This window comes from Haemaphysalis longicornis, unplaced genomic scaffold (assembly GCF_048455015.1).
Source record: "Haemaphysalis longicornis isolate Haplotype H1 unplaced genomic scaffold, Haemaphysalis longicornis Haplotype H1 scaffold_2, whole genome shotgun sequence".
Taxonomy (NCBI): Eukaryota; Metazoa; Arthropoda; class Arachnida; order Ixodida; family Ixodidae; genus Haemaphysalis; species Haemaphysalis longicornis.
In genome coordinates, this window is record NW_027526295.1 from 266654607 (window position 1) to 266668413 (window position 13807).

At 46.2% G+C, this 13807-nt stretch overlaps 1 protein-coding gene across 1 annotated transcript in view; it reads right to left on the reverse strand.

Moving 5' to 3' along the window:
* The window catches only part of LOC144167773 (polypeptide N-acetylgalactosaminyltransferase 13-like), a 39280-nt gene extending 38395 nt beyond the window's left edge, over nucleotides 1-885 (reverse strand). Inside the window, exon 1 of the mRNA XM_077696953.1 lies at nucleotides 775-885. The gene's annotated coding sequence lies outside the window, so the exon portion shown is untranslated. The remainder of the gene's footprint in view (nucleotides 1-774) is intronic.
* Nucleotides 886-13807: the final 12922 nt, after the last annotated feature.

Genomic DNA, 13807 nt, shown 5'->3' on the forward strand with positions numbered 1-13807 from the left:
CCTATGGCTGCGCGGGCAAGGCTCTCCTCCTCCCCCCCACTATTCTCCGCTACAAACCTGCGCACGCATAAACCGGCAACCGGTCATGTGCGCGTGCTTAGAAGTGATAGACGCCGTCCGAAATATTCCCTGAAAGCCATCCGAAGAAGTGATATTGGCGCTCGCAAGTTTTCTGACCGAAACACGAAAAATCTACCTAAGGCTCGGCTGTAGGAATATCCGCTTTTGACAAGAGAGGTTCTCTCCAATGAGCATTGAATGGGTTACGTGCACCTCCAAAGTGACCGGGAAGTCCGTGATTGTGGGTCTGAGTTTCGGTATTTAGTAGTCTTTCGCATACTTTCACATTTTATGATTCATGCCACGTTATTTTCGCACGTGTGTTTGCAAATCTCACGCTTTTCAATCAACAAAAAAACAATGCTATGGTTCACCTTCACCACAATGCGTTCGATTTACCAACACATACAGCTAACAATAAAATTTCACCGAATGAAGATTTCGAGCACATAAGTTGACTCAAGAGTTCCGTCCGCGCTGTGGCATCACACAATGCGAGCACACCGATCATGCTGCGAAAGCGCAGATTACGTTATTCATTCAAATCGTATGAGTGCTCTTTGCATCTGCCGAATTTGCTTTGTTGGCGGCATGGATAGGACGCTCAAGCGCAGTGTGGTGGAGCTGAACCACACGGTGTCTTAGAGTGCAAGAGGATATAGCGTCGCAGCACTCGCGCTACAGAAGAAGAAAAAGATAGGTTATCCTACTTACATACATACAGAACATTGTATCGGTGCTTAGTTTTTTACGGCAGCATGAACAACTTCTCACGTTAAGAATATTGCTTAAAGAGCGAAGTCTGTGTGCGTGTGAGAACATTTGTCGCAATTTTTGAACTAAACTCAAGTGCAACGGCAAGCTATGGGCTAGAGCAGCTGCTTTATAAATGTGCAGCTGCTCTTTGAAGCAACTAAACGTGATAATGTCGGGGTTTTCCTTTCTGTATTTTATTGATTTGAATGTACTTCGTGAATTTCTGAGCAGAAAAAGTATAACAACCTATTTTGTTCTTATTAAACAATAGCTGCGTAAGTGCCTCTTTTGCCAGACAAACGTTCTTGCCAGCCACGTGTAACCGAGATCGGCGTGACGACGTCTCAATCAAAAGAAAAGAAGGTCCTTGTCCTGCACTGGAGTGCGGCCGAATGCTTCCAAAACGCTAGTATTAACCGTTCGACGAAACCACATTTAGCTAAATCGCGACACGTTTCCTCCAAAGTACAAGTAACGGTGTGCACTTTTCCCCAGATTAGTGCCCCCTAATTTAGTTGAGACGAAAATAAAGAATGGTACATGCCGGACTGTGAAAGGAATTCTTTTTTTATTGGGCAAATGCCACGCGTTAAATGTTTTGATATTTTCCGTAATTATTTTATATTTTTCTTATTTTTTAGTTTTTCAAAATTTTGTTTGACCGATTGTCTCCATTTACGCCATTATAACGATTAGATTTGGAACTTTGCCGAAATCTGCATTATTGTGGAATGCAGGGCGTTGCACGGTTCGCCAGTTTTTTTTATTTGACTTTTTTCTTTTTTTTTCTTTTTCAAAATTCAGTGCAACTAATTAATTCCATTGACGCTATGATAACTATTAGAGGTGGAACTTTCTCGAAATCTGAATGATTGTGGAAATGTAGGCCGTTACACGTTTCGCCGTTTTCCGGAAATTTTTTTTTGCATTCCTCTTATTTTTTAGTTTTTCAAAATTTTGTGCGACCAGTTATCTCTATTTACGCTATTATAGAGGTTACAGGTGGAACTTCTGCAATGTCTGCATTTTTGGGGAAATGCAGGACCGTGGGGGTACTCGGCAAAGAATTCTACGCATTAAAAACAATGAACAAGATAGAACAGATGTACGACACAGATAGAAATAAAAATGGCGCTAAAATACCCATAGTCCACACTATGAATGCCATGGCACTCGTGCTGCAAAAGGACGGGGTTGGGAAAGGACCGTCCAAAAGCTGCAGCAAGTGGTCGAGCAGGTCACCCATCTGCATGGTGAAGAAGGTTGCAAGTAAAGGAGCAGGGCACGCTGACGCTGATAAAGGCCTCGATAACGAGTTTAGGATGATGTACGGCATCCCGTATTTGGGGCTGAAGAACAATGAAAAGGAAAAGCTCAGTTTACCCATCCACAGCACGTATAAATCGGCCACGGGTCTCCCTCTGACTTCATCGACCAAGAAGCGGCTCCAGATGGGCGTACACAACACTTGCCAGGATTTGGAGGAGGCGCACGAGGTGTGCCAGACGGAGCATCTAAAACTCCCTGAAATGGGCAGGGCCACCCTGAGGAGTCGAAGCTATGCCGACAGAATAAGTTTCGATGATGTAGCTGAGTACCTGAGAATAAGGGCGCGTGCTGTGAGCGTAGTCAAGCGAGGTGGGAACGAGGTGACGGCGGCGACAGTAGAGACGGCCGTCAGGGTCTATGGGCGGAAGAGATGGCGGTGGCCGGGCCGGTGAAGATGGAGGAAGCGGCGCGTCGTGGTACTCACTGACTCTAATGATTCCTGCTACAGCTATGAGAAGGGGCGTATTTCGATGGTGGCTTTGAATATCTTCCAGTAGCCGCGCTCCCGTCAGAAGTCTACCTCATCTGGAGTCTGGACGCCGGGACACGAGTCCGGCGGGGAACGCGACGGCAGACGCCGCAAACTGCGAACACGCTCCCCGAGCTGCCTGCGGGGTGCCTGGAGCTAAACACGATGTTCTGTTTAGTTTCACTTGTGGTGGCCTCCCATTCGTCTTGAGAAGCGGGGCTGAATTTGTTGGCACCTTGGTTTTGCTGGGCATCAAGAGAAAACAAAGAACGAGAAGAGATATAAACACAAAACTGCACTCTGTTTCTGTTTCCGGAATTTGGGATCGACTGCTTTTACTGTTAGTTTTTTTGCGCTTTTAACAGCAGAGCTCTTAACCTTGAGCTTGGTGAGGTGGCGTTCTAACAATTATGCGCATAAAGAATACAAAAGAAAATACCGAGAGCACGTGAACGTGTGGCTCGGGAGAAGCACCCTGCGTCCTTCGGGCTTGTGCCACGTGAGGAGCTCGCAAGAAATGCCAAGAAAACAGTAAACGTGTGTCCGCGCTCGAACTGAGGAGCACAGGACAGCTCACGCTACAAACGCCGAGTTCGAGAAGCCAGTTACCCCGGGTTCTAGCGCATGCTAACGCGGTCCACTTTGGGAGAGATGCATAAGCCTGCAGACGAAACGATCCGGGCCATTATGACAGACGCAAAAGCCAGCGAGTGCGTGAGCAGCCCGTCAGTATACAGCTGACCGAAAAGGAAAAGTTGTACATTAGGCAGGCATGTGCCAATACTTAGTTCATCGGGCGACAAGGAACCATTTGCGCGATATCGTTTTTCGGCCTTGAAGGGACATGTGTGACGCAGCAAGTTATGTATATCTGCATATGTGATAAGCATTCACAACCCGTATATACGTTTGACCTCTGTAATAAACGTTCAGTTGCTAGTCCAGCATTGTCCCTGCCAGTTTTTGTTAACATTTAGTCCCCTGTTTCCATGTTCAGCTGGTTTCTTCTAAACTTAATATGCACCGCCCTACACCGGCCATGAGAGCCCGCTGCTCGAGCACGTGGATGACCCGGACGAGGCCGAGATCTTCGCAAGGTTCATTCCTCATTGGGGCCAGAATGGTGCGGGAGTCTACTTGTCTGGCGCTGAGAATGAGACGGCTTACAAGGAGTTCTCCAGGGCCGGATTCAACGCGTACGTTTCCGATAGGGTTCCGCTCAAGACACTTGGAGAGCGCCGGCTCAGCAGGTAAGCTCGATTCCCTGTTCGCCTGAATTGTGTCGCTACCGTGTTCATTTGTTCGTTCAGACGAATGCAGCCAGTGAATCAATAAGGAACGTAAGGGTCGTCCCTGGGGGCTTTCACCAACTGCCCCACTTTTCCCATCTTTGCCATGAAACAAAGGTTACACTTATGTCCCACATGCCTTAACCTGCTCATAGGGGACAACCCTTGAGAAACCTTCCGTAATTTGCCTGTAGAGGGAACCAGCATGACTGATTATTCTTTACGCGCCTACTGTTCACCCTGATGAATATCCCACCCAGAGCTAAAACCTATGTTACACCAGTGTGAACACTAACAGATTTAATAAACTAGCCCTACTTTATTACACATGTTCAAGCTGCCGCGGTGTCATGTACTCTTTTCAAATTTAGCGAAGTCAGTCTTTATGTAGGGTGACTGTGCTGTCCGTTTAGGAAGTACTGCGTAGGGTAGGAAACAAAACTGAAGAAAAAAAACCTTATCGCTGTATTTCGATTTTAGGCGAGGAATTCCGACAAAGGCACGTGGTTTGTTGGCCCACATATTCTCTTGTGCGACTGCTTCGTCTCCCTGTAAAAAAAAATTGGCCGCGTATCTGCTCCTTTCGTTGCAAATGTCGTCAAAAGACGATAGTCTTTATCGACTTTTGTCAAGTAAATGCCTCCATTCGCTTTCCCGCTCACCTCATGTTGTTCCTCTTGCGTCGCGCTCCTCCCAAGGTAAAGACGCTAAAGGTTTGCTGAAATCATTTTAAATTTCCCGCGTTCCACTGCTCCAAACCGGGTGTCCCGATGCCAACGCTGCCGTACTGTGAAGACGCGCGTGAATCGAGGCGCCCTACTTCAACGTTTATAGAACCGCGTTTCTCTACTCCATGTGCGTTGCAAGCAGAGCGTGGAATCTATCTAGTGGAACCTTTCGTAAGTGTTGCCGGTTGATTTCTTAAAATGGCGCCAGAAGCTATAGTGGCGCGGGCGACAGCAGGCGACGGCGGAGTGAATTTTTTTTCTGCAGTTGATTAAGTATTTAATTTCGAAGAAATCAAGCATGTGTGATTTTTTATAAAGGAACACTGCAAATATCACTCCTGTATTTATTTGTTGTCTTACATTTGCGTAATGTCTTGTTCTTCTTCAACAATGTTGACAAGTATGAACATTACACCGGACTTAGACGGGCACATTTAGCTGTGACTATATAAGACTATTGCGCAGGCCTTGTTTCAGTTTGGCCGGGTGGCTGAATCGGGTCACAGACAGACAGACGGACAGACATAGAGACAGACCAAAATTTCTGGGTTGAAGTAGCCCAAGAAAGACTATCGTCTTTAAAAAAATCAAACTCCATCTCTTCTTTTAACTTGGTTCGCTGCTGCTGAGAACAGCGCCATGTTTTTCGGGTTGCTTATACCCCTGTCACACGGGCACTTTCAATCGCGATTGAGTCGATCCGGATCGAGCTCAATCCGGATCGGGCGCATGCTACAAGGCAGTTTCAATCGCGATCGAGCTCGATCCCGCTCGAACTCAATCCTGGTTTCTCAAGCGCGAACGAGGCTTCCAAGAGCGATCGAAAGAAAGCGGCGATACTCTCGTCCCCGCTCAGTATTGCCACAGAAGGTGACAAATTCAACGAACGCCACAAACTGTGTCAAATAACTTGACACAAATAAGCGTGAGGTAACATTTACATAGTTACGTATACCTACGACCGCGAGAATTTACCAGACGCCGGCCGCAAGTACAATGTTAGCGCCATCTAGCGTACACGAGTGCAACCGGTGCAACTTTTCGATCGCGATTGAAACGGACCGTGTAGCAGCGGCAGTGCGTCGAGCGCGCTCGAAAACTCGATCGCGATTCACTTCAATCGCGATTGAAAGTGCCCGTGTGACAGGGGTATTAGTTACCTCCACGACAGTCCCCCTCTCCGTTTTTGTATTGTACGACGTCGAGAAGCTCCCCACCGTGCCCGTGGTGATCACATACTGCGACGAAATCTCCTCGGCAATCGTGAGAACCATATACAGCGTGATAACCCACTGCCGGCGTCACCTCCTGAGGGAAGTCATTCTCGTCGACGACCACAGTCAGATAGGTGTTTCCATTACATTAGCATACATGTGGTAATAGTAGTATGTTTGTGTTTAATGGCGCAAGGGTATCTGCGACCAAAGAGCGCCAAGACTCTGTTAGGTGGTCTTTCTATGTCCGGTTTGTGCTTAAAATGTGTATGAATTTAGCATGAGTATGGCACTGCCCAAAAAACTATATATGGGTGCAGTGGACCCGTAGACTAAAACATAAAAATGCTTATAATGGCGCATGAGAGGAACAATGTTTGATACATGACGCCACCTGGAGCCTCAGATCATACTACGCAGCCAGGCTCCCTGTGCGCACAAAAGTCTTCAGAACCTCCCTGAAATAGCAGAGTCAAAGGTCTGAAGTCGCGGCCTATATGAAATGAGTTTTAAGAAATTGACATCTGCAAGATAAGTTAAAAGACATTTGTAAGAGGACATTGGTTCGTCTCCTAAGAATAGTGAAGGGTGCACGTGTAGTGGAATATTGTGTGTGTAGAGTTAGGGAAGTGTCGTTTTCTGGCATCAATCTTGGACGTACACTCAGTTAACACGTTCAGAACGTTGAGCCGTTCCCCACACTTGTCACTATCTCGTGGGAGTGGGCTATTCAAAAGATATGCGTGTGTGGCATGTGTGTGGCCTATTCGCAGTCTACAAATGGATACCTCTGTGAATCTATCTTGTTTCTCGTTGAGATATTTACCTATGGAAGGTTTAATTGCGTGTAAATTGTTGTTGAATTCTTTGTTTCATTCCCGTTGCCACATTTCACGAAGTATCCGTCGTATAGGCCTCCTGCGCTGCCCAGGGGGCGCTGCGCAAGCGGCTTCCGGGCAGTACTTCAGGGTAGTACAAAGCTGCGCGGGTCCCATAGGATCCCGTGTTGACAGAAGCAAAATGAGCTCGACGCTCCCTATTATTTTGCGACGTGGTCACCAGCTCATCCCCGACGCGTCCGATCTATTTCAGCGACCAACTTGGCAGTAGAGGAAAAAGCTTTGCAGCGCTAAACACGTTTACAGCGCCGACGAAAGTGCCGGGACCGTGACGGCGTCTGCTACTCGCAGGTTCAACGATCGATGGTCGTACGAAGTGAAATTTTAAGTGAAATTTCTAGTTTAAACTAATACTCTAGGTGACAAAGACTTCTCAAAAACAGCCAAGAAGAGTGACGCAATCGGCGATGATCGCCAGCGAGTCCGGCGGACCGCAGGCTCGCCTGCTGCGGTGCGCCGCTCGTTTGCGTACCTGCACACTATGCGTGCACTTTCGTTAAACAGTGCTCGTTTGCGTCGTCGTTACGAATACATGGTGCAGCGTTAGCTTGCCGTTTTGTTGCGTGTCTCAGTGACAAAATCAACAAAATGCCGCGACCCTCAGAAGCGTGAAATCTGTTTTGCGATTCCGAAATTAGTGGCCGTAAAACAAAGTGGTCGGGCGAACTAAGAGGCCGCTCGCTTTCCTTGTTTGCTCTCGCTTTACTTAATTACGCTCTTGCAGCATACATTCCCAGTTCGCACTTAATAGCGGCCGAGTTCCATTCAGCCAACACGGTGGAGGGCTGGACGGCAAATCGGGTGGGAGGAGGAGGGGGGCTTTGAATGCAAAGAGAAAAAAATTCTGCGAATTTCTAATAATATTTGACAATAATCTGGCGAAGTGGGAAGATTGGGGGGGGGGGGGGGGGCAATTCAATTGGAGGACGCCAATTCTCTGTTCTTGTGTCGCTGTCTAACTCCATTTGAAGTCGATCAAAACTAGCGTGTCGGCGTTCAGATTCGACGACCCCTGCACTAGAAAACCAACACAGTCAGTGATGATCGTATGTAAATATTCGGGGCCCCACGCCGTGTATGCGGCTGTGTTATGTTATGCTGTGTTATGTGATGTTACAGCAGTACACATCTCTGCAGACAGCGGGCGGGTGATTTGGTACATGTTTTGCGTCCTTTAATAGCGCTTAATTTGTTTATTTGGCGCTATTGCCCCACCTACTCGCTAGTATACATGTACCCTGCCGTTCGTAAATCGTGCGGCGTAAAACGTTACGCAAGAATACTTTAGTTTACGAAAATACGAAACAAAATTTCCACTCGTTTCAAAGGCGGTGCCAGGCCAGCAGTGTCAGCTGAGTCGGCTGCGCAATTCTTGCGTTCGCTTGCATGCTCCCGCTGAAGCAACCTTTTGCAGTTACCTCAGGGTATAGGATGAGCAGCGTTCCGTGTTTATGCTACTCGTGAATTTTCCTTTGTCGACCGCACGCAAGAAGAAAAAACTGTAACTGTCGTCAAACAGTTAAACCACCTGACCTGGCGATACTGTCCCACGCCGCGACCACCGCGAAAGCTCGCTCAAAAGAAAGCCGACAAATCGCCTTCTTTTAGCGGATATTATTTTGTTTAGCCTCTGCAACTACTTTAAGGGCTATTTCATACAGTATGCAGTCATTTAAACACGCCACAAAGCGCCACAACCAACTTTCACTCTGGCTTGTAATTGAAAACACATGGAGGGCGGCGAGGGTCGTCTGCTTTTGTACTACCCAGAGGCGTTGGCCGCTAGGGGCGCTGCATGTCGCCAAAACTCCAGCGCAGGAGGCCTATAGCTGGTTTCATGTCCAGATATGGAACCAGAGGTTCATCCACGCCATTGCGAAGAGCAGCTGCCGCAGCATAGTGGTCGGCGATTTCGTCTCCCCGTATGCTGCGGTGCCCCGGCACCCAGCACACTACTATCATCATATCTGAAGCATAAGCCGACATTATCTTCCTAATGAGCTGGTTTAATACAGGGTTTTTGCTTGGTTTTGCCAAATGCAATGTCAAATGCTTCATTAACTTCTGGTGTATTACCTCCTGACTAGAAAGTTGGACGCATTGCACCTGTGTTTAAAAAGGGCGACTCCATGATTCCTGGTAATTATCGTCCCATTTCCATTACGTCATCTTGTTGCAAAATTTTGGAGCACATTATAGCTAACTACATTACTAAATTTCTTAACGACAACGGTTTATTATCTCCCTTCCAGCATGGCTTCCGAAAAGGTTTTTCTACTGTCACCCAACTAACCTCTTTTGTTCACAGTTTTGCAAGCGTCCTTGACAAGTCCGGCCAGGTAGACGTAATTTTCTTAGATTTCCGCAAAGCTTTTGACCTTGTTTCTCACGCACATCTTATGCGCAAACTGCAGTCAATCGGACTTCCTGCGTTCATAACAAACAGGATTTCTTCCTTTCTATCCAACCGCATGCAATATGTCAGTGTTGAAAATGGTTGTTCCAAATCTTTACCTGTGACATCCGGTGTTCCGCAAGGCAGCGTACTAGGTCCCTTATTGTTTTTAATATATATCAATGATATTGTTAATGTAATCACTCACCCAGTTCAAATCAGATTGTTTGCGGACGAGTGCATTCTGTTTAACGAAATAACTTGCCCCGAGGACCAAATCAAACTTAATTCAAACCTTCTTAACGTTCATACATGGTGCACAAAGTGGAATATGCAGTTAAATGCAGAAAAATCCGTTTTTATGAAAATTACCAAAAAGAAACATAGTTTGTCATTTTCATACGAGCTTCCCGGACAACTGCTTTTCGAGGTGATTGCTTACAAGTATCTTGGTGTTACGATTACAAACAAATTAAGCTGGAACGAACACGTTTCTAACATCTGTACTTCTTCATTTCGCAAACTTTGCCTTTTTCGACATAAACTTAAATTGGCTCCGCCAAGTATTAAACTACTCGCATACACCTCGATGGTAAGACCAAAACTTGAATACGCATGCTCAGTCTGGGACCTGCACAAGCAAAAAAAACATTCGGGCTCTTGAAATGATACAGCGCAAGGCTGTTCGATTTATCTACTCGAAGTATCGCATGACTGACTCTCCCACTAATCTGATGAAAGAACATGGCATCCAAACACTGCAAGCACGTCGTAAAATAGAGAGACTAAAATTTCTTCACCACCTCAAGACCAACAAACTTGGAATTAACCCTGACCAGTATATTCAACCATTGACAGCTCGACGTACACGGCATCGACACAACGCATCACTAACCCCCTACAGTGCCAGGACAAACGTGTTCAAATTTTCTTTCTTTCCGCGCACAATATCTGAGTGGAACGATCTGCCCATATCTGCTATCAGCTGCATAGATGAAATCGATCATTTGGAAAGTTGAAGTGATGTCTCTTTGTGTGTGTGTTCTTTTTCTTTTTTTTTTCCTCTGTTGGTATATTTTTACCCTATGTTGTCAGTGTGTTACACTTCAGTGATTCTGCCCCTCCTGCTTGGACCCCTTGTGGGGTCTGCAGTATGTCATAAATAAAATAAAAATAAATAAAATAATCACGACACTGAGAGAATCTGCAAAGATAACAGACTGTGGTATATTTGTTTTTTTGATGTACTCTACCGTAATTGAAACTGTGTACGCTTGTGCTGTAAAAATGCTACAGCTTCGGTTCAGTGTCTTTGTACTAGTGACGTTGGGGCCATGTGCAGCGTATATGAGACAGCAGAAGCGGAATTCGAAGCATCTGTGTATAAAGTAGTGTAATGGTACGCGTGTTGTAAGTGTAAAAAATGCTGTGAAATAAGTTCTCTTGGTGTGTTTGTTTTGCTGATTTGTCTAAAAGATACATCACAAGACACTGGACGCATGTTCCAAGGAACAACGAGGTCGATGGGAACAGTCTTGTATAAGTCATTAAATGAGACCCCAAGTTCCTGTACCTGCATTCCCGTTCGGAAAGGGAATGGCATGGTGATAGATGGACGGTTAGAGAAGAGATTGCTAGCCGACGTATCAGTGATGATCGAATTACATGGATGCTATCTTGGTAAACGATGCTATCTTGAGAGCATACGTTACTGCTGTAACCGTCCGCTGGTGCTCTAAGCACCAGTGATTGCTTTTCGCAATAAACACGTTTACTCTCTCTCTCTCTCTCTCTCTCTCTCTCTCTCTCTCTCTCTACACTCAACATATAGGCATTGGATGGAACTTGTCCGAAAGGCACCGGACGCAAGCCGGATCCCTAGGCGGAGGACTGGGTCCAACATTTTTAAGGCTGTTTTAGTGGCGGATCTATAAACGACACTGCCATAGTCCAGGCGCGATCTCACCAAGCAGTTGAAGAGACACGTTTTATCTGCTCCGTAGGACTGGTGGGACAAGATTTTCAGTATGTTCATTGGCATGATGCATTTATTCTTTAGTTGTTTAATGTGCAGAAGAAACGTACGTTTGTCGTCTAGCACGATGCCAAGAAATTTATGTTCCTTTTTTACCGGAATGGCCGCACCATTCAGAATAATATCAGGGCCAGGCTCTACACCACGCTGCCTCCAGAACAAAACACAGGTACTCTTTTCGGGGTTCACCTTAAAGCCATTCTCATCAGCCCACTTCGCAAGCCTGTTCACACCGAGTTAGACCTGCCGCTCACATATGGTTAGGTTACAGGATTTAAAACTTCATCATGTACATCACCCTCCTCTTCCCCTTCTGCTTTTGCTCCGATAACATGTTCCCCACCACGACTGACATTTTCGAAAAAAGTTAACCGCTCGGGCTGGAACCAACGTGCTTGCCTGAAAACCCATGACTGTTCCCCTCAGGTCACTGAGGTAGAACAGAAAAGCAGTATTAGCGGTTTCTCAGGATAGTTAAATGAGTGCTCCAAACGAACCAGTAGATGGCATTAGGGGGGGCGCGTCTAGGCGGCCACGTTCGTCAAATACTCATCCGGAAACGTGTGCGCCCATCGCGCTTTAGTTCCTTGAAACTATCCGGTGACACGTTCAACAACAGTGCACATGCACTTGATTCATTACTCAGCCCCCTAGACAAAACAGTGACTATCTGTAATGCAGGACGGCCTTTATATATAGATAGCGACCTGTCCATGCTCTGCGATTCTGCGCGCGGAATTTGATTTGGTTTTTGCTTTTTTTATCCATCTGTGACCCCACTGCAGCGGCCTGCACTGCATTCGATCCTCACTGATTAAATTGGTCGTCCTTTGTAGTCAACTATTAGACTGGTATATATGAGCTGCCTCGGCCTGTCGTCGTTGTTGTTTTTTTTTTCTGGGTCCATTGTGCTTGGCCTTTGCCGATTCACCCGGGGAGAAGTGAACCTTTTCTTTGGGCTCGATAGTGTTGTTACGTGAAGATCGTTTCTTTATTAAAGCGAAAGCATTACTTGCCGTGCGCCCCCATCTGGCGTCCACACGGCTAACCGGCACCGCTTGCTGAATTCTCATAGGCTTCGATACGTTTCACAACGGCGCGTACAATCAATAAAGCGCCAAGAAATATTTAGCGCGTTGTTCATGGCGTCGAACAGGAAAAAAAAACAGTATGAGCACTTTGCGCCCGCTCCCTATACTGCATAAAAAAATAGTCAATTCCAAGCGGATTGCGACACGTTTCGTAGCGGACGTGCGTGTATCCCAAAAAACAAAGAAACGCGCGCGCTTAACAAATCCCGCCTGTAGTCTTGGTTTGCCTTCACCTTCTGTGGAGGCGGTGTCGGCGTAGCATAGACAGTTATTCTACAACAAGTACGAGTCTGGTGTAGAGATTGTATACACGCAATAGTCGCACAATATACGTACAAATCTTGTCAAAAGAATCACTTTCGCGGGGTCGTCGCTACGAATATGCTGAGGAAACCTTCGCAATTTTTGCGTGCTACTTTCAGTGAATGCATTACAGCATACGATGGCATATTGGCAAGGGCAGATGGCAAGGGCAATTTCATTTCATCAGATTTCCGTGGAGTCGGTACGTGGACAGTGGCTCAAAAAGATATCCCGAAAATGACAATGATTCTCGTTGCAGGCATTGACCAGGGTGCGCTTTCACAGCCAGCTTTCCCATTTGTTGGGTTCATAAGCCAACTCGAAAGAGTTCGTATAAGGGTGGCAGAAATTATTATGAAAGACCCGCAGCCGCTGAAGCAGTTTTGTACGAAGGAAAGTTTGAAAGTTTCGCGTATTGTGCTCCCTTCCCTTGGAGGAGCCATGAAAACAAAATGCAAGTTTCGTTCATCCCAAAGATTGCGTCGTCAGAATAACACTAATACCACTTTTGTACCAACTTCACTAAAATAAGTTATATGATGAGGAAAACAGAGAATAGGTATCGGACACTTTAGCTACTTTTCCCGCACTGAACTTTGACGTATTAGGGATTCGCTTAGGGATTCGCTTAGGGATTAGGCTGGGCTCATAAGCTTGCAGAACGAGTTATTTGTGCTTAATTATAATGCAGGTTCTTTTCATAGCAGGAAGAATGGTTGGGTAAACGTTACGTACGCGCACGTAAATATATAAGCACCAGTGCGTACTGCGCCCACTATGCTTGCTATAACTGCACAGCAGACCGGCGCTTTGGTATCGCCTCACACAGCACTGGGCAACTGGCATAAGCGACATTGTCTTACATGTCCCTGTTTGTCGAGAATACCCAATGCTTCACAAAACGATTTGTATCAGCCGTACAAAAACTATCCAGGTGCAAATACGGTCAAGACCAAAGCAGGCGTAGACCATGGTCCTGAGCGTTATTGTGGCGCGATCTGGAAGGCTCATGTTAAACGACAAGACAAGATTTATTTGACCTCAAAGCAGTGCATGCTCATACAAAGGAAATTACAATCAGAAATGGCAACAATGCAATGTGGTGTGGAAAATGAGGAGAAAGCTCCGCAGATGCAGTTTGACTAAGCCCCATCTTAAAAAAAACACGAAAATGAAAAGAAAACAAGAAGGAAGACAGCAGGCAAGCTATGAAATTATTCTTAGCAAAAAAGGTTTCCG